Genomic DNA, 19,254 nt, shown 5'->3' with positions numbered 1-19,254 from the left:
GATTGCCAGCCTCCCTCTGCAAAAGCGGGGGTACATCAACACAGTGACCCCCACTGTTAACCTCTTCCCTGCCACGATCTATGTAGATCGCGGCATGTAAAGGGTTTACAGGGGGAGCATGCACCCTCTATGACATCATCAGACTCTCACAATGTAATTGTGGAGAACCTGACGGGTGGCCATGGCAACAGGACGCCAGATACAGGCATCCTTCATTGCCATTGCCCGCGATTGCTAATACAAGCGATAAGACATTGCAGGACACAAGTCTTGCAATGCTTTATCATAGTGATCAAAGCTGCTATTGTACAAGTCCCATAAAGGGACATAAAAGGTGTGAAAAAAGATAAAAATGTAAAAAAAAACCTTTTTTTGTGCTTTTTCCTATATTAGAATAAAAATCCCACATATTTGGTACGTTGTATCCATAACGATGCGTACAATAAATTGAACATGCTTTTTATCCTGCACGGCAAAAAGCGTAAAAAAACTAAAAAACGAGGCAAAAATGCTTATTTTTTTCAATTTGCCTCCCAAAAAACATGATCAAAGAGCTGTATGTACCCCAAAATGGTACCAATAAAAACTACAGCTTGTCTCGCAAAAAATAAGCCCTCACGGAGCTCTGTCCATTGTAAAATTAAAAAGTTACAGGACTTTGAATGTAGTGAATTAGAAAAAAATAATAATTTCCCCAAAAAGGGTTTTTATTGAGGAAAAGTGGAAAAACCTGAAAAAAATATAAGAATTTTGATATCGTTGTAACCGTACTGACCCGCAGAAAAAATGTATTGTGTCATTTATGCTGTTTGATTAATGCTGTTAAAAATAACCCCAAATCTATGTCAGAATTAATGCGTTTTCTTTCCCTGCTATCATAAAAAAATTAATAAAGTTTTTACTATATAGTCTTACATACACAAAAATGGCACCAATCAAAACTGCAGTTCGCCATGCAAAAAACAAGCCCTTATAGGGCCGCGTCGACTGAAAAATCAAAAAGCGCCCCCCGCTGTTAACCCCTTCTCTGCCGCGATCTAAGTAGATCGCGGCAGGGAAAGAGTTCACAGAGGGAGCGCGGCTCCCTCTGTGTCTCCGGCCGGAACTCGCGATGTCATCGCGAGAACCCGGCCTGTCACCATGACAACAGGACGCCAGACACTGGCGTCCTGTATTGCCTATGCCTGAGATCGCTGTATAAGCGATAAGGTATGGCAGAGCAGTAGCTCTGCCATGCCTTATGACAGCGATCATCAGGGCAGTGTTGTAAGTCCGTCAGAGGGACACAAATAGTGTAAAAAAAACAAAGATTTAAAAAATGAATTAAAAAAAAGTAAAAAAAACATTTTTTTATGCTTTTTCTCAGATTAGCATAAAAAAAGGTAAAAAAAATAAATAAAACCCCACATACTTGGTATTGTCGCGTCCGTAACGACGAGTACAATAAGCTGCACATGCTTTTGACTGTGCAAAGAAAAAAACGCCCAAAAAAACGCTAAAAAACTGAGGCAAAATGCTAATTTGTAGCGTTTTGCCTCCCTAAAAACGCAATAAAAGTGATCGAAAAAACCGTATGTACCCCATAATGGTACCAGTAAAAACTACAGCTTGTCTCGCAAAAAATAAGCCCTCATAGAGCGCCGTACATCGAAAAATAAAAAAGTTACAGGACTTTGAATGCAGCGATTTAGAACAGAAAAAAGATTTCCAAAAAAAAGGGTTTTTATTGCAAAAAAGTGGGAAAACCTAAAAAAAATGTAAGAATTTTGGTATCGTTGTAACCGTACCGACCCGCATAAAAAATGGAATGTCTCATTTATGCTGCATGATTAACGCTGTAAAAAAAAAAAAAAAAAATCTATGGCAGAATTGATGCGTTTTCTCTCCCTGCTATCATAAAACAAATTAAAAAAAGTTTTACAATATAGTCTATGTACCCAAAAGTGGCACCGATAAAAACTACAGTTCGCCACGCAAAAAACAAGCCCTCATACAGCCGCGTCAACGGAAAAATAAAAATGTTATGGCTTTTGATAAACGGAGAAGAAAATCCGCCAAAAATTGTTGCGTCCTTAAGCCCAAAATAGGCCATGTCATGAAGGGGTTAAGGGGTTAAAGGGCATGGAATGAGAAACAAAGACCAGGCCATCCTGTTTTTGGTGGGGTGAAAAAACTGGGCACCATAATTTAAGTTTTGCTACTGGCCCCATCTCTTCTATGTACGCCACGGGTACTATGGTCACATTCCCACTGTGGTGAAGAAGCTTGAGGCTAATAGAGAACTTCATCTAGCCAAGAATAGGTCACATCATCAAACATCTCGAATGTTTGCAGGACACTCCTCCGGTCTCTTGGCGGCAGATCCAGCTTTCTGCATCGTCCCCCTTGAAATTCTGGTCACACGTGCAAGACAAGAAAGACCCCTCCATTTCATGTGCCACCAACAATGGCCTCATTCATGGAAGGGCTTTCAAGCTGCAGTGTTTGCAAACATGAAACTAGAAATAAGACTGAAGATGTCTTTGTGGCTCTTCATCCCCAGAGCAAAGAGATTGTCGTCTCTTTGGCCATTATTCAGGGACTTGTTATTTAGGGACTCGTAACACAAGACTGCAACAATGTCAAAGCTTCTACATGTCTGTATGTACAGTATAACTGCATCCAATCACAAATGTTTTTCCCAAGAAACAGCACAGTCACCATTTCTTCATTAAACGGGAAAGACACATTACTATACATTTTGTTAACTACCATTTTTTCCTGAAAGATCCTGCCCTTATGTATCAGGATGGAGCACAGTGTTCATATTCTCTTCTGTTTAGTATTGCCTTTTATGTACAAGAATATATGGTAGCTACTATAATAGCGCTCCCTATGTACAAGATTATAACTATTATAATACTGGTCTCTATGTACAAGAATATATGGTAGCTACTATAATAGCGCTCCCTATGTACAAGATTATAACTATTATAATACTGGTCTCTATGTACAAGAATATAACTACTACAATTCTGCCTCCTATGTACAAGAATATAACTACTATAATACTGCCCCCTATGTACAAGAATATAACTACTATAATACTGCCTCCTATGTACAAGAATACAACTACTATAATACTGCCTCCTATGTACAAGAATATAACTACTATAATACTGCCCTCCTATGTACAAGAATATGACTACTATAATACTGTCCCCTATGTACAAGAATATAACTACTATAATACTGCCTCCTATGTACAAGAATATAACTACTATAATACTGCCTCCTATGTACAAGAATATAACTACTATAATACTGCCCCCTAATGTACCAGAATATAACTACTATAATACTGCTTCCTATGTACAAGAATATAACTACTATAATACTGCCCCCTATGTACAAGAATATAACTACTATAATACTGCCCCCTATGTACAAGATTATAACTATTATAATACTGGTCTCTATGTACAAGAATATAACTACTATAATACTGCACCCTAATGTACAAGAATATAACTACTATAATACTGCTTCCTATGTACAAGAATATAACTACTATAATACTGCCCCCTATGTACAAGAATATAACTACTATAATACTGCCCCCTATGTACAAGATTATAACTATTATAATACTGGTCTCTATGTACAAGAATATAACTACTATAATGCTGCCCCCCTATGTACAAAAATATAACTATTATAATACTGGTCTCTATGTACAAGAATATACCTACTATAATACTGCCCTCTATGTACAAGAATATAACTACTTGATACTGCCCCTATGTACAAGAATATAACTACTATAATACTGCCCCCTATGTACAAGAACATAACTATTATAATACTGGTCTCTATGTACAAGAATATAACTAGTATAATACTGCCCCCAATGTACAAGAATATAACTACTTGATACTGCCCCTATGTACAAGAATATAACTACTATAATACTGCCCTTATGTACAAGAATATGACTACTATAATACTGCCACTATGTACAAGAATATAACTACTATAATATTGCCTACTATGTACAATAATATAACTACTATAATACTGCTCCTATGTACAAGAATATAACTACTATAATACTGCTCCTATGTACAAGAATATCACTACTATAATACTGCCCCCTATGTACAAGAATATAACTACTTGATACTGCCCCTATGTACAAGAATATAACTACTATAATACTGCCCCTATGTACAAGAATATAAATTAACTACTATAATACTGCCCCCTATTTACAAGAATATAACTACTATAATACTGCCCCCTATGTACAAGAATATAACTACTATAATACTGTCTCCTATGTACAAGAATATAACTACTATAATACTGCCCCCTATGTACAAGAATATAACTACTATAATACTGCCCCCTATGTACAAGAATATAACTACTATAATACTGTCTCCTATGTACAAGAATATAACTACTATAATACTGCCCCCTATGTACAAGAATATAACTACTATAATACTGCCCCCTATGTACAAGAATATAACTACTATAATACTGTCTCCTATGTACAAGAATATAACTACTATAATACTGCCCCCTAATGTACAAGAATATAACTACTATAATACTGCCCCCTATGTGCAAGACTATAACTACTATAATACTGCCCCCTATGTACAAAAATATAACTACTATAATACTGTCCTCTATGTACAAGAGTATAACTAGTATAATACTGCCCCCCTATGTACGAGAATATAACTACTATAATACTGCCCCTATGTACAAGAATATAACTACCATAATGCAATCCCCTATGTACAAGAATATAACTACAATGATAGTGCCACCTATATAGCCCCCGACCTCTGTGTATTTGTGGTGCTGACAGCATGCGGCCGGCCGCTCAGCTGATCGGTCGGGGACCCAAGCAACAGATCCCAGGCGATCAACTATTGATGATGATCTATCCTGGTGTTGACACTATTTCTAGTGAACTAAAAAAGTCATTTAAGGAGTAGAAAAAAATGTGAACTTGGTCACAACTTGGGGTTCCAGATCCTAAAATAGGCTTGTCTACAGATCTGGATACCCATCCCAGAGTCTTAATGCAAAGGTGAAAGACTATAAATCTGGCAAAGTTCAGCATTTTCAATTTCTCCTTCAATTCCTCCTAGACTGATGTAATTCAATTAACTTTCCCCTCACTTTAGCTGAAACCTGTTTGTGCACACCTGAGAGTATGGCTCGTGTTTTCCAGGTCAGTCCCTGGTATCCACTGTTTTTAAAGAATTAGAGTTGTAGAATGATCTATTACTAGGAATAAACTAAATAGATCTAACTAATTAAAGGAGTTCCAAAAATGCCTTATCTTTCCTCCCCCATTGAGCACAATCTCTCCTGCTAGATCCTTACTTGGTCTGGTTAAAAAGGGGTTGTCCAGCGAAACAAAGTTGGGGTATACACTTCTGTATGGCCATATTAATGCACTTTGTAATATACATCGTGCATTAATTATGAGCCATACAGAAGTTATTCACTTACCTGTTCCGTTGCTGGCGTCCCCGTCTCCATGGTGCCGTCTAATCTTCAGCGTCTAATCGCCCGATCAGACGCGCTTGCGCAGTCCGGTCTTCTCCCTTCTGAATGGGGCCGCTCGTGCCGGAGAGCGGCTCCTCGTAGCTCCGCCCCGTCACGTGTGCCGATTCCAGCCAATCAGGAGGCTGGAATCGGCAATGGACCGCACAGAAGACCTGCGGTCCACCGAGGGTGAAGATCCCGGCGGCCATCTTCACAAGGTAAGTCAGAAGTCGCCGGAGCGCGGGGATTCGGGTAAGTACTGGACGGTTTGTTTTTTTTATGCCTGCATCGGGTTTGTCTCGCGCCGAACGGGGGGGCTATTGAAAAAAAACAAAACCCGTTTCGGCGCGGGACAACCCCTTTAAATAACCCAGGCTAGCCTAAGGTTCTATATCCGGAATTAATATTTCAGTCTATCTGTTTCCTAGCCAAAACCAAGAAAAAAAACACAAAAAGATGATAGGCCGGAGGCTCTGCCTTTGATATATACCTTTTTGTTTTGTTTTTAACCAGCCCAAATTCTTCTCAATGGGGGAGGGAAGATGAGGCATTCTTTGGAACTCCTTTATTCAGTTAGATCTATTTTAGATTGCGGTAATTCTCTAAAAACAGTGGATAGCAGGGATTGACCAGGTATATACAAGTTGTACTCTTGCAGATAGCAAAGGGAGGATATACCTTGGAAACTCAGGTGTAAACAAACAAGGTTCAGCTAAAATTAGGTTCCTGATGAGTCAAGGAATCGACAGAAACGTGTCGAGCTAGAAATAAGGATAAAACCTAGTGCAAGAGACAGAAACAAGAAACTAGAACAGGTGCTTACAATCTAGACCAGTGATGGGCAACCTTTTGAGCTCGGTGTGTCAAAATTCGCCAAAAAACTCGGGCGGTGTGTCACTTTGAGAAAAACATCCATAAATTCGCGATATTTATAGTTTAAATAACAAATATGTATAATTGTTATGTATAACTGTATTTAATAAACCCAAAATACCCATAGCACAGGCCCTCACCTCTCCCAGCCTCCCCCTCACTTATCTCAGTAATGATGAGCCCCCAGCGGTGACAGCGCCCTCCACAGCGGCCCCCAGCAGCGACAGTGGCCCCCCAACAGCGCCACCGACAGCAGCCCCCCAACAGCGACAGCGCCAACCACAGCGGCCCCCAGCATTATCTGCCCCCCACAGAGACCCCAAGTATTATCTGCCCCCCACAGAGGCCCCCCAGCAGTATTTGCCCCCCACAGAGGCCCCCCAGCATTACCTGCCCCCCACAGTGGCCCCCCAGCGGTTACTGCCCCATTACAGTGACCCCCCAGCAGTGACTGCCCCTTTACCGCGGCCCCCCAGCGGTGACTGCCCCCTTACAGCGGCCCCCCAGCAGTGACTGCCCCCTCACGAGACCCACGTACTTACCTTGTGGAAGCTACGCTCCTCCTATGCCCGGCGCGCCGCCAGCAGGGATGATCTCCGGCGCACACTGACGTCAGTGTGTTGCAGGACGCCTCTTCCACTGGACACTCTCGCGGAACCAACAGGTAGAAGACGTCAGGGGACGGGGGAGGAGGATCCTGGCTGCACACTGACATCACAGTGTGCGCCAGGATCAACGCTGCTAGTAGTGCTGGTTAGTGAATACCAGCAGGGGAGTCACGGCCGCTGCCGGTATTCATTAACGGGGTGAGCGGCCGCGTGTCAGCGACTATGGCTACGTGCTAACACGCGTGTCATAGGTTCGCCATCACGGATCTAGATCCACTAGCACTGGGTTTGTACCTGGCACTTTGTTACCATGTATCCAAAGCAAAATCAATATTTGGATTTCTGAAAGAATAGAATCAATCTAGAAAGAGTAATTGAAGGGGAAATTGGAAACGCTGAACTTGGCCAGATTTAGAGTCTTTCACGTTTGCATTAAAACTCTTGGATTGGGGGCGTGGCCAGCTAATGGAGGAGTAAGACGTGCCTCAGCTCGGCTCCCGCATCCAGCCCCATCTAGCCGACACGTGGAGGACCCAGACCCGGCAATCCGCAACAATGGCGAAGGGGAAGAAGAGAGGAGTCACACCAACCTCCTCAGACGACTCCAGGAGAAGCATCGCGACCCTGCTGCGAAGAACAGCGGGCGCAGAGTCCCGGGAGCGTGCATCCAAGATGGCGCCCGCTCCACTTCCGGAGCGGCAACACAGCCCGGCATCGGACAGCAATCAGCCGGCTGGAGCCCGGGGGGAATCCCGAAGCCTGGGCGGCCCAGCGGGAGACCCCGATCACCACCACATGCCGCAGAGAGGAGGTGACGGCACGACACTACCGGCGGACGGCGGACCGCCGGTACCCGCCGGCAGCAGCAGCTCAACGGAGGGGGGAGGAGGAGCAGCAAGCGCTGAGGGCGCTACAGCAGAGGAGGAGGTGAGAGCGGCAGGGGGGATTAATGAGCCAGCCCCAGGGATAAGGGGAGACTCCACCAGCCCAGAAACAGAGCCACCTGCGGCCCAGATAGCCCCCCTACAGCACCCAGCAGGGGAAAAGGGGCCAGGAATAGCAGCCCAGGAAAAGGGGAGAGCCCGTCAACCACCCCCAGCAGAAGAGCCCCCAGTTGAGCAGGGGAAAAGGGCAACGACCCACACAGGCAACAAGCCCAGCAAGGGGGTACAGCCAAATGAAAGGGATGTACAGCACCCAGTGAGGCAGGACGAGTCCCCCCAGCAAGATGCAGGACAGGCTGGCAAGCACCCCTCACAGGAAATCAGCCTCTCAAGGCAGAACAGCTCCCCACCAACATCCAGCTCCCCAGAGCCGTCCTCCCGGCAAGGAGACATCCCTAAGGGCCTTACGCACAGCCCGCACACAAACATGCCGGACACAGACACAAGTCAGCCAAGACCGAGCTCTCCTTGGCAACAAAAAAGAGCAGCACAAGGAAAGACCAGGCTGGCCGACGAGCAGGCCACAACAACAACTAAGCCATCACAGAGGCCAAGCGTGCAGAACGAGTCCAGTAACCGGGCCAAGAATGCATCAACACCCCCTGTGCCGCAACCGGATCGGGCTCTCCCGCGGTCCAGCCTCCCTCTGATACACGGCTCGCCAGAGCAACTTCTAGGACCCAGAGCCCCTTCCAAAGAACCCACAGATGACTACCAGCCCGAGACAGAGACTGGCCCACCAGTACAACCATATCACAGCGCCCCGCTACCACAAAGAAGTGCGGGACAGAGAAGATACACACAGACTGATGTGCAAAGCGCAGCCAAACCCAAGACTACCGAGCCGCAAGCCAGCAAACAGAATATTGTGACAGGCAGCGCAGACAACGCCGGTAACAGAACAGGACGATCAAACTTCAGATACCTAGCCCAGAGCGAACCCAACAACCAAACCCTTGAACCAGAAGTGAGTGAGGACTGGGACTGGAAAAGTCATCTAAGGGCCCTACCGACGCAGAATCACATTGATACCCTTTTCCAGCAACTCGAGGCCGCACGTAAGAAGGACGTAGCGTCTCTCCAGCAGGAGATCCGACAAATAGGCCAGAGAGTAGAGGCAGTAGAGGAGACCCAGGAGAAGGTCACAGAAACGCTTGAGGCGCATGATCAAGAGCTACACCTACACTCCCAGCAGATCCTAGATCTCTACACGCACCTCGATGACCTAGAAAACCGGCATCGGAGAAATAACTTACGGATAAGAGGCCTCACGGAAGAAGTTGAACCACCACAGCTTGAAAGCTGGGCCCAGTCATTCTTCAATAATATATTAAAGCGACCGGAGTCCGCCCTACTGGAAATAGATAGAATTCATAGGTCACTCGGCCCGAAATCCTCAGACCCTGGCAGACCCAGAGATGTGATCTGCCGAATACATTTCTACAGGGATAAGGACTTAATCCTACAAAAAATACGAGCCATCAAGGATTTGTCCTTCAAGGGTACCCAGATCCTGATTCTTCCAGACCTTTCGCGCCGAACTCTGCAGCTGCGCAGAGCATTGAAACCGCTGCTGACCATCCTCCAGGATAGGGGGATTACCTATCGCTGGGGTTTCCCCTTCCAGCTACATGCTTCTAAGAATGGCAAGGCAGCAACATTCCGAGGACTGGGAGACTTACCACATTTCTTGGGAACTCTGGAACTACCCCCAGTCCGACTACCAGACTGGCCAACATCGTGCTCCCTTCCAGTGCCACCCCCAAGAAACACGTGGATACCGGTACCCCCGAGATCCAGACGACGACGCAGAGACCAACGCCAGGGGGGAAATGAAGACGCCAGAAGCGGAGCGGCAGAGTGACCGGGACGCAGCCACTTCTATTCTATAATCTCATACTGTCTTGTTTCTCCTCTTTTCACGCATATACTTCTACTATACCTATAACTCCTTTCCCTCCCTCCCCAAATGCGCCTGTACAGGATGAACATGCCACAAGACCTTACTAGCAGGGGGGACGAATTTGACGTAGCCGGGTCTGGGAACGCCCACTCATATGCTTAACGACCCCGGTTTCTTCACCCGGGATACACTCTCGACGGGGTTGAGAGGCGGGAGGGAGCCCACCCTTCCTTGGCCTCCACACTCCCACATAGGGCTGACAGCTAATTTAAGCTGTTGTTTTCTGCCTTGTATAGGCGGACCACTAGTTCTAAGGGACCGCTAGCGGCCCTCTACCAGATGTTGTTTGTTCTTAAGTTACGTGTCTATTCCCTATTTGGTTTTTCCCGATGTGTCGCTCCCTTTTGTGTCACCCCTCTCTACCTTTCCCCGCCCCTAACCCACCTGAGGAGAGATGGGAGATACGCACCCACCCCGGTCTCCAGGCTTAAATGGCGAATTTAACGTTTTGCACCCACAATACCAAGGGGCTAAACAGCCCACAGAAGAGACGACAGCTCCTATATCACCTCCACAGAAAAAGAGTAATGGTAGCTATGATACAGGAGACGCATTTCAGGGAGGGGAGCGTGCCAACATGCTCCTCATCGTACTACCCCAAGTGGCTCCATAGTCCCGACCCTCTGAGAAAGGCGGGAGGGGTTTCCATTGCTCTACATAGGACGCTTCAATACCAGCCAGTTGATTCCTTTATTGACCCAGGGGGCAGATATATTTTTCTCAAGGTTGAAATAATGGGTACAGTGACCACCTTTGCTAATATCTATCTCCCCAACCAGAACCAAGTTCCTGCGGCGATGAGAGTGCTGACCGCCCTAGCCAAATTCGCGGACGGATCGAGAATAATCCTAGGCGGAGACCTTAACGTGGCAATGGACCCCGCGGTGGACACTTCATCGGGTAAGTCCTCCGTCTCCCGGGCAGCAATCAGGGCACTCAAAAAAAAGCTAGATGCATTACACTTAATAGATCTCTGGAGAACACTACATCCAGACACCCGGGATTACACGTTCCACTCAGCGGCTCACAACTCCTACAGTAGGATAGATTACCTTATGATCTCACACAGCCTCTTAGATAGTTCCCCTTCATGTTCACATGGGGACCTGCTGTGGTCGGACCATGCCCCGGTCTTTGGGGGTTTAGCGGGATGGGGATCTACACCTAGATGTCAGTCCTGGAGACTCAACGACAACCTTCTAAAAGACCCCTTATGCGTATCAATACTCAGAAAAGAAATTGAAACTTTTAAGGAAACCCACCAAGCAGACCAGACCCCGGCACCAATAAAATGGGAAGCCCTCAAGTGTTTACTAAGGGGCGTGCTGATTTCCCAGGGAACCAGGATTAAAAAAGAGAGAGCAGCCACTTTGACAGGGCTACTGGCTACCCTGAGGGCCAAAGAGAACGCTAACAAAAGACAGCAAAACGAAACACTGCGGGCGGAAATCTCGCTGGTCCGCCAACAGATCTTAGAGATACTGGACCAGCGCTCCCTGGCCCTCAGGGACAAAATCAGAAAAGGGTCCTTTGAATACGGGGACAAATGTGGTGCGCACCTGGCTAGGACCCTCCATCCCAGGTCCCCCCAAACATATATCCCTAAAATTCAATCCGCCAGAGGCCAAGTAGTACACAACACCAAGGATATACTGGAGGAATTTAAATCCTTCTACGATAAACTCTACAACATCCCGATAGAGACACATACTTCACATCAGACCCTCAAAAACGAGATTGATACCTACCTCTCTGAATATGCACCTAAGAGCCTGGCACCAACAGAGGCCGAGGCCCTGGAGCAGGACTTCACACCCCCAGAACTGACTGATATAATCCAAAATCTGAAAGTAAATAAGAGCCCGGGCCCAGATGGATATACAGCCAGATTCTATAAATTATTTGCGGAAGAACTTGTCCCAATAGTTTTAGACGCATTTAACGCGGTAAACAAAGGCCACCCGTTTCCCAAGCAGGCTCTGCAGGCTCACATCACAGTTATACTTAAACCGGGTAAGGACCCCTCGGCCTGCGGGAGTTACAGGCCAATCTCGCTGATAAACGTCGACCTCAAGATGTTTGCTAAATTAATAGCAATCAGACTACAAAACCAAATCCCTAAGCTGATTCACTTGGAGCAGGTTGGCTTTGTCCCTGGCAGAGAGGCAAGGGACAACACTATCAAAACAATGTCCCTAATAGCTAGGGCCAAATCGACTAACACCCCACTATGCCTCCTGTCGATTGATGCAGAGAAGGCTTTTGACAGGGTGAGTTGGACCTTCCTCTCTGCCACACTAGAGAAAATCGGACTGGGCCCACGGATGCTCCAGTGGATCATGGCACTTTATCAGGACCCGACCGCGAGAATCAGGGTGAACGGGACGTTGTCCGGCACGCTCAGAGTGAGCAACGGGACGAGACAGGGGTGCCCCCTCTCCCCCTTTCTCTATATTCTTACTATGGAGACCCTAGCGAACGCTATCCGCAGCAACGACTCAATAAAGGGCTTCAGGGTTAGCACCTCAGAACATAAAATGGCATTATTCGCCGATGATCTGCTGCTATACCTGTCTAACCCCCGAATCGGCATGCCTGTGCTCTTAAAGGAATTCGAGAAATTCGGGAGAATTAATAACTACAAAATCAATGCACAGAAATCAGAGGCCCTGAACATAACACTCCCGCAGGCCGAGGTCTCGCATCTGAAGTCAGTACTCCCCTTTCGGTGGGTCGACTCGCACTTAAAATATCTAGGAATAAATATTTCAGCAGAGCCTACGGCAGCCTATAAATTAAACTTCATCCCATTCGTCGAGGGCCTGGAGAAGGATTTGGGTAAATGGAACCCCCTCTACATCTCATGGAATGGGCGAATTAATGCGGTAAAAATGGACGTACTACCCAGATTTCTATACATTTGCCAAACCATTCCAATAGGCCTCCCAAGAGTATTTTTCAAAAAAATTAGATCCCTGATCATTAACTTTGTATGGAAGGGGTGCAAACCACGACTGCGCCACTCCATACTGACGAGGGAAAAAGAAAAGGGAGGCCTGGGCCTACCAGACTTCTCGTTATACCATAAAGCTAACATAGCAAACTGTGCCCTTGACATCATTAAAAACAGGAGTTCAAGGCTATGGGTGGAAGTGGAGCACGCAGGGGAGACGGATGGCCTATACGGAGCTCCCTGGATACCAACCAGGTGGATAAAATATATTCCTAATATTTCCCCCTTCAGTCTCCAATTGTTTACGACATGGGCGGGCTTCGCGTCTCGCACCGGCCTGGTCACGGTTCCCGGGCCGTTAACACCGCTTACTGCAAATCCCTTATTTGAAACCACCAAAAATAGGACGGGTCTCCTGTCCCTCCCGGCTACACCAACCCCCAGACTAAGAGACGTAGTGACAGAGTCAGGATTGAAATCTTTGACAGAGATTCTAGACCAGGCTCCACCACAGCCAGGTTTTTGGCTGCAATACCTACAGTTAAGGGGTTTTGTGAGCTCGCTGACGCCGAAAGTGAATTTAACAGCGTCCCTTACGGAGTTCGAACAAATATGTCTTTCAGGCACAACCCAAAGGCACATGATTTCTAAGCTATACAAGATGCTGCTGGGTCGGGAGACGGGGGACGAGGCCCTGAGGTATAGGGAGTCCTGGGAGCGGGAGTTGGGGGACAGCCTCACAGAGGAGGACTGGGGAAGGATCTGGAATCTGACCCATAAGGTCTCCACGGCAGGTAGAATTCAAGACCTTAACTATAAGATAGTTTCAAGGTGGTACAGAACCCCTGACCAACTGCAGAGGATCTTCCCCCAGGTTTCCTCGGAATGCTGGAGATGCAGCGGGAGCAGAGGCAACATGATACATATTTGGTGGGAATGTCAGCCAGTAGCCGAGCTCTGGAAAGAAGTGACAACCCTGTACAACCAAGTCAATCACTCGGACATTACGATGACACCCAAGCTTGCCCTGCTCTCACTGTTCCCGGGCTCCGTGAGGGAGGCGAAAGCAAGTCTATTAAGACATTTTATAATAGCAATGAGAAGACTCATTCCAAGACTGTGGCGCTCAGCCGCCGCCCCAACCAGGGGCATGTGGGTGGAAGAATTACATACCCTCATGAGATTCGACGAGCTGGGGGCAGACGAGCCGAAACTATGGGAAGCCTACTACAAGCTTTGGCAGCCGTGGGTTGCGTTCAGGGGAACGGACAATCTCAGAAAATGGATAGAGCAAGGCTCTACAGACCAGTGAGATCGTAAGAAAGACCCCCTGGGCGTAACACACATGGCCATACCTACCTTTAACTCCACACACCTCTCCTCTCCCCCCCCCCCCCCCCCGGTCCCCTTCTTTCCTCCTCCCTCCTTCCCTACCCTACTCCCCCCCCCCCCCCACACTGTGTGTCATAGAATAAGTAAAACTAATGTCGACAGCAAAAGAAAGGTCCAAATCAGAAATACAGGACGAGACGAGACTGGAGACTGTCCCAGTCCTGCAACATAGACCAAGACAGAGAAGGGAGAAGGGGAAAATACTCAACAAGGAGTTAATGCAAACCAGTTGTCTTAGGATTACTGGGGGAAGCGCAACGTTAATCCCCCATGTTACCCTGTTTTCTGTCCCCTCGTCTCTGCTAACCTTCTGCTCGATAATAAGTCTCTGAAGCAGACATATCTAACGGTGTACCAAGTTTATTTCACTGCTTGTTTTGATAAGGTTGAAGTGATTTACAAGTGAGACCAAGCTGTCGATGTGTAATAAAATTTATTTGAACATAAAACTCTTGGATTGGTATCTAGATCCGTAGACAAGCCTATTTTAGGATCTGTAACCCCTAGTTGTGACCAAGTTTAGATTTTTTTCTATCCCTTAGGCCTCATGTCCACTGGCAAAAGAAGAATTAAAATCCGCAGCGGATCATCTGCATGCGGATCCGCACCCCATAGGGATGCATTGACCACCCGCGGGTAGATAAATACCCGCGGATGGTCAATAAAAGTGAATTTTAAAAATCCTGGAGCATGAAAAAAAATGGACATGCTCCATTTTCGTGCGGATCTCCCGTGGGGACGGCTCCCGCAGGATTCTATTGAAGCCTATGGAAGCCGTCCGGATCCGCGGGAAACCTAAAATAAGAATAACTTACCCGCAGCGGACCGGGCAGGTCTTCTCTTCTTCGAGGCCGGATCTTCTTTCTTCGGCCCGGTGGATGTGCCCAGCGCATGCTCACGGCACGCAGCCGGCATGCCGAGCACATCCGCTGCCCAAAGAAAAAAGATCCGGCCGCGAAGAAGAGAAGACCTGCATGGTCCGCTGCGGGTAAGTTTATTCTTATTTTCAGCGCTCATGTCCGCGGGGCAGGAGGGACCCGCTACGGATTCTCCATGGAGAATCCGTAGCGGGCCTGATTTTCCCCGTGGACATGAGGCCTTAGGGTGCCTACCCACTAGCAATAATTTCGCAGCGCAGAGAAAAAATCTGAGATATCGCTCAGTATTTTCAATGGGGCCCGCGGCAGCAGTATCGGCCCTATTAACAACACAGGGAATACACTGTGACAGCTGTGATAGCTATGGCAGAGAATTTCTTCATCCCTGTTGGGACCGCGGGGATGAAGAAATCCTCTGCCACAGCTGTGACAGAAGTCCGTGACACTATCCGATTGCTCTCAATGGGGTTGGCACTGCTGCAGCCCCATTGAAAGCAGTGGATTGCAGGCAACCCTCGCAGCGATGATTTTCGGGGGAAGGGCTTGCGATGTAAACCCTTCCCTGAAAATTATGGCTAGCTGTAAAAAAAAGTTTAAAAAATATACTTATGTAGATGTAATATACTTATCTATCTTACTTCCAGAACACTAAAGAAGACTGCCGTGCTGGAGAGAAGAGCCCGATGTCTCTTCTAGGTAAGTATAATTTTTTTTTAACTTTTTTTTGTAGCTAGCCATTATTTTCAGAGAAGGGCTTATATATCAAGCCCTTCCCCAAATTTCATCGCTGCGGGGGTTGCCTGCAATCCACTGTTTGCAATGGAGCCGCAGCACTGCTAACCCCATTGAAAGCAATCGGATAGCATCACAGACTTCTTCCACAGCTGTGGCAGAGGATTCCGTCATCCCCATTGTTTTCAATAGGGCTGGCGCTGCTGCCGCCAGTCCTATTGAAAACAATGAGCGATATTGCAGCATTTTCCCTGCCCTGCGAGACACTCGATCTCGCATCGCAAGAAAAAAAACGCTAGTGGGTCGGCACCCTTAAGAGACTTTTTAGTTCACTAGAAACAGTGTCAACACCACCAAAATACAAACGACATTCTGCTATCTAAAACTGTGGGAGTAAGATAAGCTGTATAGCTCCTCAACGTTGTGGGCTCTTATTGACATCTCTTTGTGATACTATAGCAAGAAACTTCATTAGGCTGTCCACGGTTCTTAAATCTACAATAAGTAGATACCCGCAGGTGTTCTGATGCAGGCGTACCGGCATTACGGCCTCATACCCATGGCTGTGACGGACTTCGCTGATGGAATTTTGCAGCAGAGTCCGTTACGGCACCCTCCAAAGACACCATACTCACCTCTCCGGATCCACCGATCACGTCCCGTCCAGCGAGCTACAATTGACTGCAATTAGAACATGCCGCGGTTTCTTTCACGCTGCAGAATTCCGCGGTAGAATTCCGCGTGAACATTGAGCTATTAGGTTCACTCGAACCTAATAGCTGCGAGATAACGCAGCGGATTTTTGCCGAAATCCGTCATTGGACATAAGGCCTACCTAACCCATCCAGTTCATCTTAAAGATGGATGTCTGTTTCTGGAAAACTGCATGCACAACACTAGGTGTTCCTATCTTACCCTGCAGTATGTCCATTACCTTAGGGGTCCAAGGACTGCAGATCCCAGACAGGGGTAGTGGGAAATTATTCACTCTTATATGTGTTTCGTTTTGTTTATTGTTTGTAAAGCCTATATTTTTAATTTAAAATAGAAATAAAACTAAGTTTTAGGAGTCAACCAAGTCAAAAACTTTTTTGGAAAGTATATTTGATTCCTCAACCCCAGTGAATTTATCTATAAAAATATAATTACTATAATACTGCCCCGATGTACAGGAATATAACTACTATAATACTGCCTCCTATGTACAAGACTATAACTACTATAATACTGCCCCTATGTACAAGAATATAACTACTATAATACTGCACCCTATGTACAAGAATATAACTACTATAATACTGCTCCTATGTACAAGAATATAACTACTATAATACTGCACCTATGTACAAGAATATAACTACTATAATACTGCCTCCTATGTACAAGAATATAACTACTATAATACTGCCTCCTATGTACAGGAATATAACTACTATAATACTGCCTCCTATGTACAGGAATATAACTACTATAATACTGCCCCCTATGTACAAGAATATAACTACTATAATACTGCACCCTATGTACAAGACTATAACTACTATAATACTGGTCCTATGTACAGGAATACAACTACTATAATACTGCTCCCTATGTACAAGAATATAACTACTATAATACTGCCCTCTATGTCCAAGAATATAACTACTATAATACTGCCCCCTATGTAAAGGAATATACCTACTATAAAACTGCCCCTTATGTACAAGAAAATAACTTACTGAAATACTGCTCCCTAGGGGGGCGGAGCCTGACCGCGGAGTGTGATGGCCGCATAGGAACAGCGCTCCGTCACACAGGCACAGATACAGGCTCCTAAAACAGCTATTTTGAGTGAAAATGGGGAAAATCACTAAGGAAAAGGGAGGTGAGCAGCAAGGGACACCGCGACCGGCCCGCTGTCAGTCGGATCTCCAGCGCTTTCTAAAAGACCGGAGCCCCCGCTCCCCGCATGCTGCTGGCAAGATGGCGCCGGCCGCAGCCGCTGCACGGACCACAGCGCGGGAGGGAGAAAGCTCCTCTGATGAGGAAGAAGATGAACCCCTCTCAAAGGGATTCATGAAGGACTTACTTGCTAAAACAATGAAGCCAGTTATGAATGAGCTGTCCGAAATAAAGGAGGAGGTAAGGAGCATGGGGAGGAGGGTTGAAGATTTGGAAGGCTCTGCAGTCACTCTGACTACCCATACAGGAGAATTAGCTGCTGTAGTCAGAGAACAACATTTGCAAATAAATAAGATGCTCCTCATGCAAGAGGACATAGAGAACAGAAACCGCCGGAATAATGTCCGTATTAAGGGACTGCCGGAAACCTGGGCTAATGATGCACTAAAGAAAATTGCCACAGAAATTTTTGCAGATTTATTGGGAGGGGACAGAGTGACATCTATAAATATAGAACGAATCCACAGAGGTCTGAGGCCACAACCTGCTGCTGGGGACCCCCCAAGAGACATTGTCTGTAGACTCCTGTCTTTTTCTGATGCGGCTGCCATTTTGAGTGCAGCACGAAACGCAAGAAATTTGCTTTATGATGGAGTGGCAATCCAGATATTCCAGGACCTCTCACCCACCACTCTAGCCAAACGCAGGTTGCTTAGACCCCTCCTTGAGGGTCTTAAGGCAAAAAATATTAGGTATGCGTGGCTATACCCGTTCGGTATCGGCATCACCCATAAAGGAAGGAGATTGAACATCCGCTCCCCCGAAGATCTTAAAGACTGCTGGCAGCACCTGGGGCTAGAGCCTATTGAGATACCGAATTGGCTGCCTCTCCAGGAGTTCCCGACCCTCCCGCACCTCCCCACTCCAGAAAGCTGGCACACAGCCAACTACTCCAAATCCCCCAGAAGTAAACTGAAGAAGAAGTCCAGAGAGGAAATCACATCGGGTGACACATGAACCTTCTAGTCATCACCTTTGGACACTCTTCTAGAGATGGTTGGTGTGCGACCCAGTTCGGTTCAGTTCCTTGGGCAAACACCCCCCCCCCCCCCCCCCCTAAGCGTTAAGGGGCTACCCAGCATCTAAAAGGCTCATCTGCTATAATATCATCTTATAGACTCTCATAAAGAAAGAACTCTACACCTAAAAGGTAGTACCCGCCTATTCAGAGCATCCCCGCAGAAGGAGGAGCCTGCCTGTGCCCCTCCGATCAGGCACCTACGAAACCGAAGAAAACCAAGGGCAGGAGCCTTGGTTGCATTTTGGTTGTATTTTGGACTAATTCTGTTGTTGCTTTTAACTTCTACACCACATAGTCCGCCCCACCCTATACACTCTATTCAGAGAGACTCCCGTCACCCGGGGGATACTACCCCCTTTTTTTTCCCCCACCCCACCTTTCCCTCCCTGTCTCTCT

The sequence above is a fragment of the Eleutherodactylus coqui genome, chromosome 6 (genome assembly GCF_035609145.1).
Source record: "Eleutherodactylus coqui strain aEleCoq1 chromosome 6, aEleCoq1.hap1, whole genome shotgun sequence".
Lineage (NCBI taxonomy): Eukaryota > Metazoa > Chordata > Amphibia > Anura > Eleutherodactylidae > Eleutherodactylus > Eleutherodactylus coqui.
Note: the sequence above shows the minus strand (reverse complement) of the source record.